The sequence below is a fragment of the Haliaeetus leucocephalus genome, unplaced genomic scaffold (genome assembly GCF_000737465.1).
Source record: "Haliaeetus leucocephalus isolate CR32 unplaced genomic scaffold, Haliaeetus_leucocephalus-4.0 Scaffold915, whole genome shotgun sequence".
Taxonomy (NCBI): domain Eukaryota; kingdom Metazoa; phylum Chordata; class Aves; order Accipitriformes; family Accipitridae; genus Haliaeetus; species Haliaeetus leucocephalus.
In genome coordinates, this window is record NW_010973351.1 from 181,796 (window position 1) to 202,953 (window position 21,158).

General features: G+C 39.4%; 1 protein-coding gene across 1 annotated transcript in view; it reads left to right on the forward strand.

Annotated features, from left to right (window-relative positions):
• Window positions 1–21,158, forward strand: part of LOC104841729 (wiskott-Aldrich syndrome protein homolog 1-like) — a 38,729-nt gene that overhangs the window by 4,307 nt on the left and 13,264 nt on the right. The gene's annotated exons all lie outside the window — the stretch shown is intronic.

Consider the following 21,158-nt stretch of genomic DNA (forward strand, 5'->3'; position numbering starts at 1 on the left):
GTGAGGTGAGGGAAGGAAGGGTGGTCGCAGCCGTGAGGTGAGGGAAAGGTGGTCCCAGCCGTGAGGTGAGGGAGGCCGGTGCGGGGACGAGGGGAAGTCAGCGAGGGAGCCGCTCTCTCCCGGGAAGGTGGGGGGGTGTTGAAACGACGATTCACGTACTTCATAGCAGCTATGAGGGGTGATGAGGTGTCTTAAAACTTAAGTCCATCGGCTTTTCTCTTAGCAGCCTCCCAGCAAAGGGAAAAACAAAACAAAAAAAACCCACCTCCTGCCTTTCAGTGATTGTAACCTGTGTTCGAGAAGTGTCAGTGCGTGAGCGCTTACTTGTTTAACTAACTTGGCCGTATGTATTTGATACGGCTGATGCTTCTACAAGGCTTGTCTACGCAAAATTTGGGGAAAGGGAACGGACCTCTTCTGGCCCTGATCCAAACCACCAAGGCGCAAAGCAGCTCTAGTCCAGACCTGGGGTAACTCGGTGCGATGCTGTGCCCCAGCCAACAAGCCCTACCTAGGGTCTAGGCTAGTAAACTGCTCTTAGCATAACTATGCGGTTTCCTGGTCAGAACTGATGATTTGTGTTTGACTGCTCAGTTCTCGGACAGCACAACTCTGTCAACGTCTCTTTGGCTTTTTTGTGTTGTTAGATCAAGGACGTTGTATTGTTTTCTGTCTCTGGAAAGGTTTCTGACTTCTTTTGCACAAAGCATCTTTTGCACACTTTTGAAACCTAGACATAGGATAAAGGACAGCATTTGTTGTCCTTTGAAACCTAGACATAAGATAAAGGACAGCATTTGTTGTCCTTTGGAGTCCTATGGAGTTATCCATATTTATTAAAAAAGAAAATTGCCAGAACTGCAAGTATAACCCTAGATAACGATATGACCCTATTCCTAGCTCTTCAGGAAATTGGTTTCCAACATGGTCTCATATTTTCTAAAATGACAACTTATATAACATCAAGTGTTACAGGAGAGAACTGAAGGCTTATATCTGCCGTGGTACAAAAACATCTAAATGATGGTGTTGACTTGAAATAAAAGCTAGTCATGCTTGATCAAAGTGGGTCAGAGCACGCTTGAGATTTCTTGGTTTTTTTCTCCTAAAATTTCCATTTTCTTACAACATCTTCCATTCTTTTTCAAGTCATTTGTCTTCCCTTTACTTCTCAATACCCAGATTCTAAGCCTTTGGCAACAGTTGTTGTTTTCTTTTATGTTTTGGTAGAGTACCAAGGTCAGGTGTGGTTGCAGCCTCCCCAGGACTGTACACTGGTACAGGAGACTTCTGGATCATATGAGCTGAAGCATACATACACCAGACAAAGCATCAGAAATTTCAGAGAGAGAGAGAGAGAAGTACATTCTTCTGCCCTCTTTCCCCTGCCCCCTTCTACTAGAAGTTGCTTCCTCCTTCAGAATTGTTAATTTCCCACTCACTGGCTATTTTATGAACATTATCATAATATAAATTATCTACATCATCAACATCTACAGATGTTCAGAAATGAACTAGAAGCAGATGCAGACTTGGATGCACGCATGGTTCATAATTTGATGTGCTCAGCCAAGTCTGTCACTTAATTTCAAAGATGGCTGCCTGTCTTCTTCAATGCAGTAACGGATCAGACTTCCCAGGGATGACATTTTTTGATTCAAAGCAGATTTAGTAGCAGAGGTTAATGATGAATTTTAAAGATTTTAACTTCACATTGAAAAGGAAGATGAGTTTGGTATAAAAGAAGGTGGCAAAAATAGCAGTTTAAAAATAATTTTCTACGCAGATTGGACAAATGGTGGGAACTTTGCAATGCCTTTCTGCAGACAAAAATCCTATTCCCAATCTACCACTCTTTTCCTGCTTTCATTTTGTTTTCACTAGAGAAGCAGCATTAGTGGGTGGTGCTAGTGACAACACTGTCTAGTTCTCCCACTTCTCCTCTTCAGGTGCTTCCAGTTGAAACATGGAAACCACATGCTCTGTTTCTGGGTCCTGTGCTGGGCAAACAGAATGCATGTTGTGCTGGTTTTAATTTAACACAATTGAAAAGCTGTAGCATGCTGCAGACAAACATCTTTGAAAACACCTTGAGGAGATCTTCAAACATTGATAGCCTGGAGCTTAATTGTGCTTTTTAATTACGTTAAGACAATTTGAATGAGCCAGTGTGATAGATTGCAACCACACCTTTGGCATGCCAACACGTACTTCTGAGGGAGCACTCTAAATGTGCAATGCACAGCACTAGAATATTTTGCATACTATCATTTTCAGCCCATGTGGTGGATTCAGGAAAGCAATAGCCTATCACCCCAAAAAGAATGTCCCTCGTGCCTGTAGGACGTGAGGACCACTGGCCATGGCAGTCTCTAGAGAGGTACCACTGCTTAGCTCTGCCTTCCTTCTGAAAAACATTTGAAGTGTAAGGATAGAGGACAAGAGTAATGCCTAATGGACTATATTTCTAACTACATAACTTTGTCAGTGGTCAAAGCGAAGGAAGTATTCATATCCTCATAGCATTATGAACATATCAATCTGTTCCTCGTCATATTGTTTCCAGACTTCACTCAAGGATATGACACCTTCTGCTCCTCTGTCCATGATCTCCCAGAAGCTTGGGTTCTGTGACTGGTGACAGGTTCCCACACAGAAGGTAAACCCATTTTCTCTCATCTAGCTCTTCACCTTCGCCTTTCCTATCTGAAGCAACTTTTGTAGGAGAAAACATTACTATCCAGCATGGTGCTGCACCAAAATTCTCAGACTTTTCTCTAAGCTAAAGTCATAGTCCTCCACACCCTGAGAGTGACAGTGCTTCTGAGAAGGATGGCTGTTTTGAGCCTTTATGCATAGCTAGGCCTCTGACCATGGATGCTGGCCTCTTAGCTTTGATGGGAATGATATGAAATGTACTAATGGGTAAGCACATCTTATTCTACCCGCACCATGGCTTGTCTGAAGAGGCTGTCAGTCAGCTTCAGTTTGATGGACTAGCTAGCACCTGCTATTAACCTTCCAGCTAAGACGTGTGTTCCCTGGTCTGTTCAAAGCAAAATGAGATGGGTAACACTTAAACAGTTTAAATAATGTTTTTGCTAATCTGGGAATTTTCACTGGCTTAAGGTCAGCAATGAGGACAAAAACCTCTTCCACTGGAAGAAACCTTGTGTCTAACCCTTAGGAAACAGGTTGTTATAGTTGTTGTGATGTGCTGTTGAGGCATATGCAGCAAAGCGGATGCCGTTTAACCAGTCAAAACGGGTTTGAACTTGTGTGCCGTGAAGAGGAGCCTAACAGTTTCTGGCCACAAAGAGCAATTGGCCTAGGAAACACAAACTGCAGGGAGAACAAGGAAATACTGGTAAAGGCCAGCTGATGGGATCAGAGGGCTTTTCGGTAATTTTTGATAATAAGCACTTTTCTGTGTGTGCTTATAATGAATCAGATAAGGTATGGGAATTATCTAAATTAATAACACTTTGAGGATGAATTCCAAGAGCGGGTAATTGGTCTTTATCCTCCCATAGAGAACATCCCAAATATCCAGGGGTGAGAGGAAGCAGTGCCTCCATTGCTTCCTTACCTCCCAGTTGCAGTCTGGAAAGCAGAGCTGAGTGGGCTGAGTGTCAGATTGCTCCCTTTCTCTTTAGTCCAGGTGAGATTAAAGTTAGAGCAGTGTGGGAGGGGAAAGCACATCAATCATCTTTCCAGATGAAATTTAGAAATCTACTCTAAGATTAAACTTTTCTCTTGATTACCTCCACTTTCCTCTAAAACTTGACAAAGTCATATTTCTTTTTGTTTCAGTGGGGATGTTTTGCAGACAACTTGTGAAATCAGTAATTTTAAAGATGACTAAAAATTCTAGACTTTTGAGAAATGTCAAGAGATGGGAGGCAAGCATTGCTTGAAATGTCTAATCCTGATTATTAGTGGTTATTAACTCCAAAGCGCATTACACTTCTTTATAAAACCAAACAATCTTCTATGTTTACTTCGTACTCCATAGTAAAAGACTTCACTTTACAAAGGTAACATTACTTTTTTACATGGTAGGCATCTTAGATGACTCTACAGTGACTATATATTTTTGTCATTTTGTGAATTACTAGCTTCACAATGGGATTACAACAGTTATTACAGGAACCATGAAGAAGAGGGGGATGTAAAAATAATGTATAGACATATCCAAAAGGCTACAGCTAGTGTCCAAGTTTTTATTCTGAATGTCTATCCAGAATGCCTGTGTACCTACACAGTCAGAGGGTGATTTCAAGCAGTGGCTCCCTTTGAGCTTACAGGGCGGTAGCTGTCAAAATCTTCAGCAATTAACAGCTATTTGGCCATGCTACCAAACGTGGTACCCCTCCAAACCACTTCTGTTCCTATGACTGTCACAAAGAAAATGAGGAACCTTGTTTGGATGGTCAGATATGGATAACCCATCATGGTTTGACTGCCTCTTTTACAGAGCACATAAGAGTACAGTTACCCATGCTAGCTCTCCAAGAAGCGTAAGGAACCACTACTCTTCATAAATCCTAGCACCATCAAGAGTCTTCTGTGATGAGTAGCGTATTTGTGAGAATACATCTAGGCATAAAGCATACATTTCGTGTGACATGCTGAACACAAAGAGCATGGAAGCTTTAGGCAACCGATCAGAATTAAAGATCGTTAAAATCAGGGTCTGAAGAATATATTCTACCTTTTCACTGATGTTTCCTACCCAGGCCACCTACAGTTGTAGCAGTTGCATGTCTGAGGTAGGGAAGAGTGAGGGAACAGTTTTCAATCCTGTAAGATTTTACTTTTTTAACGATAATATGAGACTTTATTGGCAAGGCAAGATCTACACCAATGGATACTGCTAGTGGCCTAAGACTTTCCATTGTAAGACCCATGCTTTTGGTTGTATATGAATATGCTGAACTTTAAAACTTTGCTGTGGTTCTCCGACAGGTGTTTGTCTCAGAATGATTCATTCTTTTATTTTTCAAAAAAAATTACGTAGCTTTTTCTAAAAAAAGGTGAGGTTAGGGCAAAAAAGGCATTTGTCAAAACTGAATAATTCTTACCATTGTTTTGCTGAGAAGATCTGGGCTGGCTCACAAAGGTGAAATTTAATGGCATGTATGTAAATGGGATGGGACAGTCAGAGAAATGCCTTTTGTCGTCTCTGTAACAGTTTCCCTAAATTTAGCTGAAAAATAAATTTATGAGGATATTTTATATACATTTTGAAGAATTTATTTGTAGACTAACAAGTAAATTTTCTGAAACCTCCACATACATTGAGCAGGACTATTTTTTGAGAGCCTAGTATAGGGGCCAAATATAAGGAGTAGGAATAAATGAGAAGTGGGCAGGCTGAAGGAGAGCACAGCAAGTGATGTGAGAATAAGGGCCAGGCTGCAAGGCAGACATGTAAGAGGAAGCAAGTACTGTGCTAGTCCAAGATTTTGATGTTCTCCAGCTGCAGGAACTGGTATTACTGGTATATGGACATGAGTCTAACACTGATGTTGGTGTGACAGCTTTTGGAGGTGAAAAGTCTCATCAGTTTTGCTGCAGCTGTGAGTTTGGCCTTATTTCAGAAGGGACATCTGAAAAATACAGTTTCATCTTGAACTGTTAGTCGGAATTAACATGCAGTTTTATAAAATCATACCCTAGGAATGATAGAGTACCAGACTCTTTTCAGACTAACGCTATATAGATTTATCAATGCCTTAACATACTCTTCAGAGCTCTTGGTGCTGCTGTAACATATCAGCCAAAATCGACTACATGATCAGTTCCTCGATGCTAAGTAGTAATTTGGGGCTTTTTTCCTTGCAGTCTGTGAAGTTCTGCTTTCATACATGTATATTTTTCAAAGGACTACGTCTGCAGCTTATTCATTATATCTAGGACCCTGTCCTAAGCAGGAGCTAGCACACTAGTTTTAGAAGAAGGCATGACCAGCATCACAGTACGCAGATACACGATAATCATCCCTCATGAAAGCCCTAAACTGAACAGTAGTTAGGGATGGGATTAAGCCTTAACACCAAATGTTTTATCTCTTTCAAATCTCCTATCATCCTAGCACTGTGTTGTTTTATTTTTTTTCAACCGTTACTGTGAGTTATAAAATAAATATGGAGGATTAAAGGTTTGAAGAAATCTCTAGCCTGCAAAATCTTTAAGAGCATTTGCCACCTAGCAACAGCAGGAATGTGTGTCTCCTTTGAACAATCTGCGATTGTGTGATTCAGAAGAAACCTCCACAGTGTTTATAACTGCAATTGTAACTTATGTAGGAAGGGAAAATGCAGCAAAAGGCTCTGGTTACATCACTGACAAAAGGATTTCATTACCATAAGAAGTCCCTAACCGGGTGACAAATAATCAAGATTAAAAAGAATGTGTGAGACCAGCAGAAAGGGAAACAATGACGTTCCTATTATAGCCGTGGCCTTTACAATAAATGATATGTCAGCTTTTTCATTTTGAATTGTGCTGAATAACTTGGTGATTTTAATTCATCAGCAAATGAATACTTAGATTAGAAGCTATTTTCTTTTCAAATTTGCATTTGCTAGCTTAGTCATGCAATAAATATCACATTCCTTGAAAAGTTTGAATTATCTGTGTATTATTTTAAAATATACCATTTATAGATGTTAATGATTTAAAAATACTCACAGACACTCTGTTAGTTTGCACAGATATGTGAGGAAAGTATGGGAATTGTATGACAGGAAGGGTAATGGCAACATGCATGAGCTGGCTGACTATCAAAATCCCATTGGTCTGCATTTTGTGAGGCTAATGAGTTAGTAGGAAAAAATTACACAGATGCTAATGCACATGGGTTCTATTTAGATTGCTCTCATGCGTAAGTCTGCAACATTTAAGAATATGTTTCACTAGGTATCACTTGTCCCAGTTGCTCTGTTTTCCTCCTTGTTTTTTTTTACCTCCTTAGAGGAAAGAAACTGGGCATATCCAAGGACACTGTGTCTTTCATACCTCCCAGACCTCTGACCTGTTAACACTTGTTAAGGAGTTTTACCCATGTGACATTGTTAAATACCCCGGATCTGTTCTGAAAAAGATGGACAGCTTCTAGACTCCTGGTCATAGCGTAACCTAAAATTCCCCATTACCAGGGTACTAAAAAATACTTTGTTTTAATATATATTCTTTTTAAAAGAAAGGGTCTAGTTTCTCAGTTAACAAACCAACTTAAACTCAACAAAGACATTAATATGCATTACTAACAAAATACTTTTAATGCTAAAATATAGCCAGTGTTTTGTTGCTAAATTAGACTGTACTATTTGGAGAAATCATTAGCCTAACCCCTTACAGGCAGCTGGTAGGATTCAATTCTGTTTCTGGCAGCAGGAGAGTACATGCTGGAGTATCAGAATTGGAGCAGAAAATTGTAAGTGCAGCTGAAATGGAAAGGGAAGCAGCAAGCTATTGCCAAGGGAACGCAAGGATTTTTGTAATAAGTACATTCAGTGAGTTTATACTAAATATAAAAAGTTCCACAAAACTTAATGTAAATAACTGAAAATTTAGAAACCTCTCTTTTTTCAGCCATGTTCAAAGTCCTAAATGTATTTCTTAGAACTTGACATTTGTACTGAATTGCCAGTGCAATACCAACCATTTTTTTTAAAATATAAAGTAGACAGGCCCAAATAGGCAAAAGTTTTCAGAGCAAAATGAGGTGTTGAGTGTAAGGAGCATATTGACAGATTTTTATTTTTTTTTCTGTATTTACTAATGGTAGTCCTTATTTGGCAACACTTCCATTGATGGAAATTGGTGTGGTGCCAAACGAGGACTGTGTGTTTAGGTTTGCTCAGGACACTGTACATGTTCCTCTAACAGGAACAAGCTTGCAAATCACAGGTGGAGATCACTTCAAAGTCCAAGCTTTCTTGTTTCACAGCGTCTTCTAGCAATTAATCAGAATGTGAAATCTAATTCTGTGGTTTGGATAAGGGGGAAATAATTTCCTAATCAAATGTTTCTTTCATCCTGCTTATTTATAAAGAATGGCGAAAGTCCTGCTTCTCTGGAGACAATAGAAATCAATTGATAGGAGCTGATTTGTGTTTTCAGAGTTTGATGCTTCTTGTCAGCTATTTAGCCCACAGGTGGCTTCAGGATTCTCAGGACCTCATTTAGTGTCTATACCTATATATGTACCTGTCATGGTTTAACCCCAGCCAGCAACTAAGTACCATGCAGCTGCTCACTCACTTCCCCCCCACCCAGTGGGATGAGGAAAAGAATCGGGGAAAAAAAAGTAAAACTCATGGGTTGAGATAAGAACGGTTTAATAGAACAGAAAGGAAGAAACTAACAGTGATAATAATAATAAAATTACAATTATAATAAAAGGATTGGAATATACAAAACAAATGATGCACAGTGCTCACCACTTGCTGAATGATGCCCAGTTAGTTCCTGAGTGGAGTTCCCTCCCAGCCCCACTCCCCCCAGTTTATATACTGGGCATGACATCACATGGTATGGAATACCCCTCTGGCCAGTTTGGGTCAGCTGTCCTGGCTGTGTCCCCTCCCAACTCCTTGTGCCCCTCCAGCTCTTGCTGGCTGGGCATGAGAAGCTGAAAAATCCTTGACTTAGGCTAAACATGACTTAGCAACAACTGAAAACATCAGCGTGTTATCAACATTCTTCTCATACTGAACCCAAAACACAGCACTATACCAGCTACTAGGAAGAAAGTTAACTCTATCCCAGCTGAAACCAGGACAGTACCCATTTTGATTTCTTGCAGTACTATATATCTTAACAGAGCAGCATAATTAGAGAAATATCACTCTATTTTAAAACAGTTGTTTTTTGAAATTTAAATATCATCAATATAACATATTGATGATTACATCCTGATGGAATTGCTCCCTACTCTATCTGTCATGCTCAAATATTGATACGCATCAAGTAGGGAATCTCAGCCCTTTCAGCAGGAACTGTGCAACTATATTATATCTACTTCTCTGTCCTTCTCAAAAGTGGTGATCAGGGTGCTGAGGGAATACAGCAAATGATAACATTCTTTTAGCTCTAGCAGAGCTTGTCCTTGACTTTGAAAGACAGCTAATGAGGATTCATATTTTCTTTAAAAATGGGCCTGGCAAAGGCAAGACGGAAAGTGAAAATCCACATAGATCAATCAGTGTAGCCTGGTGTCCAGGTCACACATGTAGCATACAGAACCTGATTAAAATCCCTACTCAGCCAGCTTTAGACCATGGTCTTGAAACTAGATTCCCACTTCCCATGTGCATGTTCAGCTGTGGGTGTTCTAGGGTGGTGTCTTTTTATGAAGAAGTCTCAGACAGGCTTTGTTTTCATCCTGATACAAAACAGCAGTTTCTGTGTTCCCCACAATTAATTCTTACCTAAATCTAGGAAAAATTAATAGATTCAATAGGAAATTTTCAATCTCAATGTTTTACAAATGTACTTATGGTTTATTGCCCTTTATTATTTCAAAATAGAATTGGGATTAAAATGTGTGATCTGGAGCAGCTCATATTATGTTCCTGCAGGTTTACCTTTCATCCCAAACAAATGGTGCTAGAGTCCACTTAAGGAATTAAGCATAAATGTTTCTTTCTTCACTCCTAATGTTCTTTTCAATATCTGAAGATACTTTAAGATACTTCCCTGCAACAACTTTCTAAGGGAAACTGAATGAATACTTTTAACTTCTCAGTCATGCATCAGTTTGGTTCTTCTTCTTAAAACTTTCTTAAAAAAAAAGTCATGTATGAAATATGAGTTTCAGAGAAAGTTCATGATTCCAAGGGCACCTTATAAAAGGCATGAGCACCTGTCTTCAGACAGGGATTTGTGTTTATAGGCTGATCCCAATAAACTTAATGTGCATGATGAAATTGTACTATAGCCATGCAGTTTGTATTAGACTGTTACTTTATTTGTCTTATAACTACTCCTTTCCAGTTAACATTCTCCTCATTTACATCTTGAGTTTGTTATCCCTTAGAAGATTTTTCTTCCCAGCTTTTACAGAGCAAAATGTTCATTTGATTAGAATCACCAGTTTGTCATATTCCTCATTTTATAATACAGCAAACCTGCTTATAGTTGGTTCTGCTATACTTGGTTGCAATGCTCTAGCAAAGAAGAATAAAACCCAACAAACTGTTTTGGTACCTTACACTTCTCCCATTAGGATTCCACTGAAGGAAATGGTTTGGTGAGAGTCAAAACCCTTCAGACACCGGCCTAAAACTGTTCCCATGGAAGTCAGCTGCCATCCCCTGAGTCCTCTGGGTCAGGCACAGGCCAATAAAAGGCACTTTTGTGAATCCCTGCTTCCTATAGCCCATCTTCTAGTAATCTCAAGCTCTGTTCTCAGAGACTGCTGTATTCTGGCTTCCTACCACCCGATAACTTTTTTTACTTCCAGGGTATCCTCTGTTCAGCACTATGGATGCTCACAGTTTTTGGCAGGCTAGTGTGGAAAGATTGCTAGAAGAAATTAGGCGCAGGGAACATGCACCTACTGAACCTTACAATATTTGTAGTCCTCGTGACTCTACTTTTGTCCTATGCTTCAAGGGTTGATAATGAGAGATGTTTCATCCCTGTTTACTCAGCTCTTTCTACATTTATTTCCTTTCTAATGAGATGGATGCAAATGGGGGGGGGAGCAAACCCTTCCCTGCTCTCTGCTGATTAAATGACACAGCTGCTCACCCTGAACATCAAGTACCCCAGTAGCTGTAGGGACTGACTTCACCTTCTAATGATGATGAATATTAGTATGCTTCCAGTAGGGAGATGATACCTTCCTCTTCTCCTCTCTTGGCAGTTTTGCTTCAGAAGAATTGGTCACAGATTTTCTGGGAACTTTTTTTTAAGAGTTTTTCCTTTGATCCTAAGAATGCACTGAAAGCTGATCCAACCACAGTTAGTGTTCCCTTTTCTGGATTATTTATATGAGGCTGCTGGGAAAATTGATGTATTCAATTCTGTGGCTTTTACTTTCTATAGATCCCAACCTTCGAGAGCATCCTGGGTCAGAAGAAGTAGCGAATGGTATTATTGTCCCACAGGACCTTATACTACTCCAAAAAAAGAAAGCATATGCATAGTTTAGCTGAGTAGGTGTTTTAATGATTCTAGTTGAGACATGATGCCATGTGCACTTTTATCCTTTTCCAATGGATGATAGACAAAATTTTGAAACTGTTAATTAAAGGGAAACTTAGAAGAGTTTGTTAGGTGGGAAAGTAAGACTGTATTAAGTTCAGCCTTGGTAGAAGACAATACGGGGAACTACGATCAAGGATAAAAAGGCTAAATTTAGCCCATGCCTTTCAATTTTTTATCTAAGGTCAAGGTCTTATTGTTAATAGCTGCCTTTCTTTGTGCTAAGTCATGCAGTTTAGGTTATATGCTTCCATATCAAAAAATATCAGTATGATCCAACACAGACATTTAAATTCTTCATACTTTTCCAGTGATGCAGCTGTTAAGCACTAACCAGTTCATTGTAACTGTTCAATCTGAGAAGGCATTCTTCAGCCAGCTTTAATATTATTTCATGGAAGAGTTCAGTATTTTCAGGAGCACATTTAAAATCTAAGCCTGTTGGCAAACAAAGGTAGCTGAGCCTCCTCCGTTCTACAGCACTAAAGCACAGAGGACAGGCAAGGCAGGCAGACTAAGCAAGTTTAATAGACAAAGCTTTCTTTTTAGAACAATTTCTCTAACATATTTTGCTAAGCTGTAAGTTGAATATGCATGGAACTTGTCACTCTGGTATAACACAGAGCAGGGAACCTTCAGCTATAACCATTTCTGACCTAGGACTTAAATACTTGGAGAAAGCTGTGAATCACTTACATCTGAAATTTGAATAGGAATCTGGAATCCTGTAACAAACTAAGTTCCCAGATACTCTGTGTATATGAATCTTAATGTTTATAGGTACATAACACATCTTAGTTCAATAAAATAAAGAAATACTGGATTAAGTTGGAATATCTAGGACTAAGTTACAAAGCTGGTTGTTCCTGAAAATGCCTTTGCATCTGAAAGACTCAGAACTATGTATCAGTCATGGTAAGGAAAACTGAACTAGCAGTTACATAAAATTTAAGTGTCTTTGTGCAGCAGCATCTACTTATGTACCAGTAATATGGTCCAGACACCTGTGATATCTTAGAGAAGACTATTAACAGCAATAGCGTTGTTTGCTGGCAGCCTATCATGTAATTTCCAACAGCCTGATGCAATGAATATCACTTCTTTCAAATTTTTTTCCAGCGTAGGCTTTGCTGGAAAATGTTAAACAAGGTTTTCTTTAATTTCTTATACTCTGCTGTTTGCTATTTGAAAGCCAAAAATTAGTCTCACATTATTGGTTAGAGATTGCCTGGTAATTTCTTTTACTTGGTTGAATATAGAGCTTTTATCAGATTTCTACAGTGAATATTTTCCAAAGTAAATTCAGAATTACTTTCAACAAATATTTCATAGTGAGACTGAAATTTGTTTTATGCAAACATATCACAAATGGTACTATTCATAGGAATGAGTGTAGAAAATCATGCATAAAATTGATGCATCAAATTACTTTAAATATTTATGGGAAAAATGTATCTAATACTCTTTTCAACAGATTTTGTATCCTCTTATAAAAAAAATGCCAATCCCACAAACTTTTCTGGCTAGGGATTGGAGTGATGTTCTCAAAGAAACATGTCTTTACATCATGAAATATAGCCCTGCAGCTCCTAAGCTTGCCTTCCCCATTAATTTCTCCTAAATACATTTTTAAAAACCTCTTATTTTCATTCATCAACTAATGTGTCTAACCTGTACTTCTTCTCTGTAATCATTTTCTATGTCATTTATCTCAAGGGAATTTGCATGATTCAAACAAGTAGACTCGTATTTTGTCATTTTAATGATATCATTTTGATAATTTCTTTATTATTTACAATATAGTTTTATGGATCCTGTCATCCAATAATGCAGTCCACAATAACCAAAAGCCTGCTGATGAAATCTCTGTACTTAGATTAGTTCTCTGATGTTTGTCACTTTTTCCAGAAAATGAAATTTACCCAGTGCAACTGAAATATTAGCTGGTGCAAAAAGATTGCTGGAGGACCTGTGCCTGCGGTGCTTCCATCCCCTGCCGTTGCTCAGATAATCAGATGAGCAGCACATCCATCACTTTTAGCAGATGAGCAGTGCCGCTGCCTTCTAAGGTGAGAGACTTGGAAGGATCTTACCTGCAAGGGGCTATTTACACCCATGGTGTTGGACTGATGCCCATACACACTCTCTTCCAGGCACAGCTTATGACTTCCATCTCTTTTTTTAATAAAAACATTACTCAAGTTCTAAATATTTCTCACAGATGTTAGTTCTCTTTATCAACAGGTTCATTATGTTCGCTTATAATTGTCAAATTACAAAAGATGCTTATTTATTCACTGTAAGAAAACTGAGGTGGCTTTTGTATATTTTAAATATATAAAACTCATGAGTACTTGGAATCGATGCTGCATCCTATAGTTTCCAGTTAAACTCCACTTGATAGCATTTCAGTCTTTACACAGTTCAACTTTTCAGTTACCTTTCATGTCCTGATTTTGCCAAAATAATGCTTTTTTTTAAAAAAAAAATCTAATGTGAAAAAAACACATAGCTTTTAGTTTTAGCTAGAATTGCTGTTAACCAAAATAACACAGTTTGCCATTCCTTTCAAATTAATTTCTCAGGCTGCAGTGTGGTCTGTGCAGTTAAAAATGTGGCAATAAAACAAATAGTCTTATAAATTAATGTACAAGATGTTCCAAGAATGCAGTCAGAAGAGAAGGAGACAAAGAGGACTGGTGAAGGATAAAACACTGTGCAGACTCATTTGCAGTTTTACAGTGAACGCCTTTATGTGGCTGGTGCTTTTCCTTTCCCCTCCTTCTCAAAAGCAAGAGACTTCCAGGAGAGACTGAACTTTAAATCCATTTTGGCATTTCTTATGGGGAGGAATTTACTAGTAGCTACAGCAAAAAAAGAGCTAGTGATTTAGGACTAACTTCAACATATTCGCTTTTCCTTTAACTGCTTAAAGGCAAGGCTTTTCTTTTACAACATAACTAGATATTTTTTTCTTTCTCTAGTTTGCAGACTGAGTTACGGGAACATAAAGAGTTCAATTTACTTGGACTTCTGCAGCAAATCTGTAGCTAAGTCAGAAACAGATGCCTGGGTTCTTCTGTCCCCTGCCCTAACCATGAGACTCACTGTGTGGTTTTGCCGATACGTATGTGATAGCTCATGGTATTTGAACCGATAGCATTCTGAAGAGTTAGGAACCTGCCCCAGTAGCTGCTGAGTCATTGGTGGATTATATTTTTAACTGGTGTCATCATCTCAGCAGCCACTCTACCCAGCATCAATTTGGCTGTATATTTCCTTGTAGCCCATCCGTTTGCTTCTACTCCATTCCTGCCAGAGAGTGTTTCTAAGCTGCTCTGCAGTACGCTCCACTACTTATGCAAATCCCTTAAGGTATTATAATGTACTGCTTAAGAGAAGCTAGCAATCTAAGAACTACATGAGAGGCAGATAGGCATCATTTATATCTAGAATATAATTCTGATTATAGAGGCAAAATATGCCAATTATTACATACATACAAAGATAGTACATGTACAGGAGATGGCTCCTTAATAAGCATATTTATTATAGTAAAGCTTGAGGATGCTTCAGGCTTACTTTCACACAGACTGTTGTTACCATTAATGCAGTGAGAAACTATACCAGCCAAAAAATTGGAGAAGTTATCAGTTCCAAGACATTTATAAAGTTTCATAATTACAGAAGGATCACTGCAGAGACAGATAACGGCAAGAAAAGAAGCATAGAGGCTGACTCGAGTGGCAGGGTTTTTTAGTTGTCAAGCAAATTGGAAGTTGACTAATATAACAGTCACACAGTGCTAAATGGAAAACCACCCTTCAAACACTAGTATTGTTGAAGCTTATGGGGAACTACTCCCTCCCTTGCATAATACAATGAAGAAGCTTTACCACCCTAAACCAAAAGGAAACCCAGAGCAGATACCTTTAACAAAAGGATTTAACTGTTTCTCTCTAAAACAAACCGAGTACATTGGCTTTCCACCAAGCAATTCAACCTATATAAAGGAGAAGCATAGCTAAACCGCCCTGGGAACTCTGACTCACTGTGTCAGGCGTCCTCCTTGTTGTAGAGGGGAAACAGTTTGCACCACCCTTTTTCCTGGCACAGCCTGTTTCCTCTTCTCCCACTCCGGGATGCAGCCTGGCCCGCTGACCCATGAGGCCACCGTGCTTTACGTAGCCTGCCCACCTCAAAAAGAGGATAAATCAATCCACCCACAGCTCCCTGCGGCCTCATACAGGACAGCAGGTAGTGCTTGCTCTTCTGTGCAGGCATTTGAAAGGGCTCACAGAAGGGCTTCAAATATTTGTACAAATGTTGATATTTTGGGTGATGTTTCTAACTTCATAAAATAAAGCAAAATATTACTAATCTGATTAATACTTTAGTGAATTTACTATTACTTTTGGGCACATTTTCAGCAATCCCAATATGGTGAGAACTTCTATTGTTCATTTTATCTCAAATATACTCTGTTAAGGGTGCCAGAAAAGGTGTACCTACCACTTAAATGCATCAAATATGGTTGCTGAGTCTGAGTGTATGGACAAGGTTTTATGCTGGCCTTTCCAAACCTGACCTTCAGCTCTGGTTTACTGGTGTCCTCTCCTACCCACTTGGGGAACAAATTAAATTGAAGGGTATACTCTCAGTTCTGCTGTGATTAATTTTTAAGGTCAAGTAAAGCATCCTGAGTTCAGCTGCTGATGTGGTACTGGTCCTTTGTGGCACAAACTTCACTGTCAGCCAGCCTTCCAAGTCACACAAACTATAGCCAGGTCTGCGGCAGATCTCTTCATTTGGTCCCCGCTTCTGTAGGTTCTGGGGGTTGGACTCAATGATTCCTATGGGTCCCTTCCAACTCAAGATATTCTATGATTTGAAGTTGGACCTCTACCTTTGCAAATTGCATCCCTCTCTTCCTGTTTTCCTCAAACTCAAAGCTCTGGGAAAACTACTGCAGGTGGACCTGGATCCCATGGTTCTCTGCAATAGCACTCTCTTTCTAAAACGAGTTTCAAACAAAACGTAACTGTCCCCCAATTTCTTGCCCAGGAAAGAATCTACTCCACTCCTTTCTTCTGTCCTACTCCTTCATAAGCCCTCCCAAGTGAGATCTAGCTTTCCTCTCTCCTATCTGCTGGTTTATGCATCAGATCAAACTGGGGACAGATCAAGTGATGATGGTGATCCCCTCCAGCAAATATCTCATTGCCTGTGCACCTCAGAGCTAGACTGTGGCAACAACCCAGCCATGACTGGGTTTCCAACCCACTGAGAGTCTGAGATTGTTGCAAGATGGATGGCTTCATTAAGCACGATATTTTACTGTGAGCAATTGTACTAGTGCTTTCTGTTCTGCAACAGCTGGTTGAGGATTATGGTTGGGGATTCAGAAGTGTTGCTTTAAATATACAAATCTCTAGCTGGCCGATGACTTATTTTCATGAGACTTATTTTCATGTATTTTCTCCTGTATTGTGCTACCTCGCAACTGCCATGTTCAAGTTGAGACTTAGCTGAAGGATCTAGGGGCAGTGCTCTTTGTGCTTTTGCTATTTGTTTGGAAGGGGATTTCCAAGCATGGAGGAAACTGTCATTAGTTCCATCATTATATTATGGTTCCTTTTTAACTATGTCTACATACCAAAGGAGACAGCGAACAAATGAATCAATTCCTTCGGCAATATTCCATTGCTATTATCTTTACAAAGAGTTGGTATCAGCGGTAGTCTCCAAATCTCAGCATCTTATTTCTGTTGCTTCTTGAGAAGGGGAAAATCTCTTTTAATATTTTTTAAAATCCTTTCTCTTCCAGCTTATGCATCTTGTGGACAGATGACTAAACTATACCGTGGGTTTGGCAATGACTTCACAGTTACTTCTTCCCAGTTTAAATTGTAAAACTTCTGACATGCTTCATAAAATCTCTTGTAAGTTTTTCTCTTATGGTGAATTTTCATTGTAAACTGCTTTATAAATTCATCATGAACATAAAAGGAAAAATCCATGAAAGCTGAGCACACTATAAGCTATACTTGGCTGCTGCACTGGGTAATATACATGACAGAAAAATGGAAACAGAAAAATTAATAGAGAGTGGATATGAATATGAACTATGTCAGACTTGTTCTAAATCACTAACATTTGACAAAAGAGTCATTCTCCAAAGATAACTTTTAAATTTTTGGATTTCCATTACTTTAGTATAAATTATCATTCCTTTGAATATCTTCTTGAAAAAGAAAGTAGAGATTAAAGGAAAATTATCAGATTTACTTTCCAGTTAAACTCCAGTAATGAAGATCTAGAGGTGCACTTCTTTCTCGATGTAGGTCAGGCTAGTAAAAAAAAATGACACGATTTCTTTTCTTAATAAAAAATACCTAGGCAAAAAAAGCACACCTATTTCATTAGGAGATTTTAGGGGTGGCTGACTTGAATTGAGATGGCTTGGTTTGAAATCTTTTTATTTCTTAGTTCAAATTACTCTCAGTCAGGCAGTCTCCCCTGTCATTAAGCTGATACAGTGCACTGTGGGGGCCACGGGCAAAGGCAAAGGCAAAGGCAATCTGTCTGGGAAGGCCAGACTGTTGAGAAGAATGGGAATACGAGTCACATCTGAGGTACCAAGGGAAGGCCAAGGGACAAGTTAATTTCAAACCAAGACAATATTATGTGGTTTTTCATTTCTTAACAGAAATTTGCTACTGAAAATTAATAAATCATTATTTTGGCTTTTGGTTATCATCCATTTTTCAATGGTGGAGTTCCCAGTAACTACAAAATCTCATTTTTAATAAATACTACTAGAAACTAAAATACACAGTGGACTTCTTAAATACCTTTTACACGAACAGCTACCTAAGAACATCCTCTCATTTAGACTTCAGCTTTACAGGTCACAGGGGCACAAGAGTAATAGCTTTCCAAATTGCTCAATTGCTAGTGCTGTTTCAGAGGATTTATTTCAGATTTGTGAAAGTTCTGCGTCCTGAGCAGCTGGGCTGTCCTGTGAGTCGTATGCCAATGCTGCGGGGATTGGGATGGTGTAAGAACCTAGTCTGAGCTAAAATGGCAGGTCACTGTGCAAAGCAGTGGACTAAGACTTAGGGGATCTGGATTCCAGTTTTGCCCTCCTAGGCTTGGCTGCTTGCTGGCTTCCTAAGCCTGTATGTCATTTGTAGAAAGATAAATTTCATATCCACAACAGTGACAGCCAGCATGCCTTGTCTGTTGGAACAAGCTAGCTGTGTTCCATACACAGCAGTCCCCAGAGGGACCCAGAACATTTAGAAGTGGTGCCTTGGCAAAGTGCTCTCATTGCTACAAGCAAAAGAATCCCATCGAAATAATTTTTTTGTTCAGAGTATTCTTCTTCATAATTCAGCCCCTACAGCTTTATTCATGTTCTTTCAGGGCCTTCCAATTTCTGTGTCAGGACTCTGTTATTCCAGAGCATTTGCATTTTGGTGTGAGGATAGTGCATCGTTCTGTTCATACAGAACCAGAGCACAACCTGCAATATGAAATAACAAAAGCTTTAATAGATATGGATAAAATCCTATTCTGAAGAATTTTACCTCTAAGCTGTGTGATACTTCCAAGTATTTCACTTTCTAATATGTACTGCAATACAAGCTCGTGTTCATAGACATTGCTGTTAAAGATCACTGGCTGAACCCTTGCTGAATGACATTTTATTTTCCTTGTTTCTACTCAGCATGTGTCTTTGGATTCTTCTTTCTAAACGTTATCACACTCACTATTAAGAATCACTACCTTCCCAAGACTGTCTTTGCCAGAGTTCCCGCAAACTCCTGCCTGATGCTAACCAGCATTTTTTTTTCTTCCAAGGCCAACAGTTTCTTTTTCTGTTTAAGAGAAGATGCTCTTTTGTTCTTGGACATGAGGTGCTAACTTCTTTTCTCTTCGGATTATCTGTGGGTTTTATAGGACTGAGGTAGTGAGAGATAAAAGGACAACTGGGTATGGACCAGCCGAGAGGTCGGCTGGGCTAAGTCTCAGGATGGTCCTATGGCACCAAAAGCATTGCCAAAGTTAGAGGATGGACCAAAAGGAGGTACAAACTGTTGGACAAGCAAATGAGGAAAAGTATTAAAGTGTTGGAGTAGGAGGTACGTGTTGGCTTTGGGAATGCAAGGTGCTGGGAAAGAGCAAGAGATCACAGAAAGGAGGAAAATGAAGAGTGAGGGGAAGAGGGAAGGGAAGGGAAGGGAAGGGAAGGGAAGGGAAGGGAAGGGAAGGGAAAAAGATACTTGGGAGATTAAAGAGTAAATAAACTACCCAAAGATGAGATATTCAGCATTGTTATGACAGAGAGAGGAAACAAACACAGGTCTCTGCGTTCTTTGGGGATATGACACTGGGACACTTTGGAGAAGCATGACTGTTTTCCAAGCAGCCACCAATTTATGCATTCAGATAATTTTCTCTAATGTGCATGTTTTGATTTTTCTGTGTATTTGGTCTCAAGCTGCCATTTCTAAGCACTTTTGTCCTCTTCTCTCATTTTTATCTGCTGTAGCATTTGAAAATCCTTATAGCAGAACAGAATCATATAAATACTATTTTTTGGTGTTTCGTCAATGAAGATTTTTAAGATTAAGTCTATTGTGTTTCTATATAATTCCAACATACTTCATCCTATAATTTAATAGTTAATCATAAACCTAAAGTAATGATAAATGACAGTTTAAGTAATAATAAGCATCAGTTCTTAAGGAGCATTTGAGTGTCTGCTTTAACATACAATCCTTTTTAGCATCGTTCTTAAGGATCTTGGATTTTTTCCTTAAAGGTTTTTCTGCTAATGTCCTTTTGTGCCATACTGTCACCATTCTCATTTTATGGAAATAAAAAATCTTCCTGTAATTGGTTTCTGGTAGGACACTGACAATGTTTAAGAAGGATCTCCAAGTCAAAGCATTGCTACTGATCATTGGCCCTTCCCCTGATGACTGATACTGCTGATTAGTTAAATGGAGGGCATAACTATTCAAAGCACCAGGAATAAGTGTAAAATCACTCATCACACATGAAATGAGCAGCTACTGCTCTCATCCCATACTGATATATCTGAGGCATGTGAAGCTCGGAATGCCTGCAGGAACTGGTCAGCTAAGAGAATTTCAGTGGTCCTCCACTCTGTGTTAGTTGCTGCTGACCTGTATTCAGATTTTGCCTCCAACCTGAGTAGTCTGAAGGGCTACCATCCATCAGAGGAAGGGAAGTGCAATGTTTATGTCACAGCTGAGCAGTTTTAACTTGCACTATTGCCTCATGTCCTCACTGCTCTGGGTTACGCCACTGCAGTCGCACTGAACTTTGAGTACAGCTCTCTCCATGGCAAATTCCAGCTGATTTTAGAAAGCCTTCTCAGGATTTAGGAGACTGTGGATTAAATAACCCAGAAGCTGGTGTTGTTTTCTTCTGCAACTGGAAATAAGAATGAAATTGTGATTTTCTTATAAGGTAAAACAGCTTCTGTTGAAGACTTTGGAAATCTGCCACAAGGTCTACGCAGCAGCTGTTCTGAAGTAGGGGGAAATGGTAGAAAGCTGGGAACTGAGACCAACAGCTGCAGAATTCTTTTTTACAGCTGTCTCATGCTCTTTTCCTTTGATATGCATCTTCTGGTTTTGTGGTATTTGAGAATAGCTTCTCATGACAAAACCCCACTTCTGGGTCTGGGGTGTAGGGTGAGCACCCCTGGGTGACAATTAAGGCTCCCTGCTTTTTTTGTGATGAGCTGCCTGGAGAGCACTTCCACTGGGTTGAGAGAAAACAACATTTTTCCTGCGGAGATGTGCAAGAAATAGTCATTGCACTTTTGGAGACCCCCAGTAGGTGATACTACTGAGGGAGACTTCCCAGTAAGAAATGAAATGCAGCCTCACCCTGTCCTG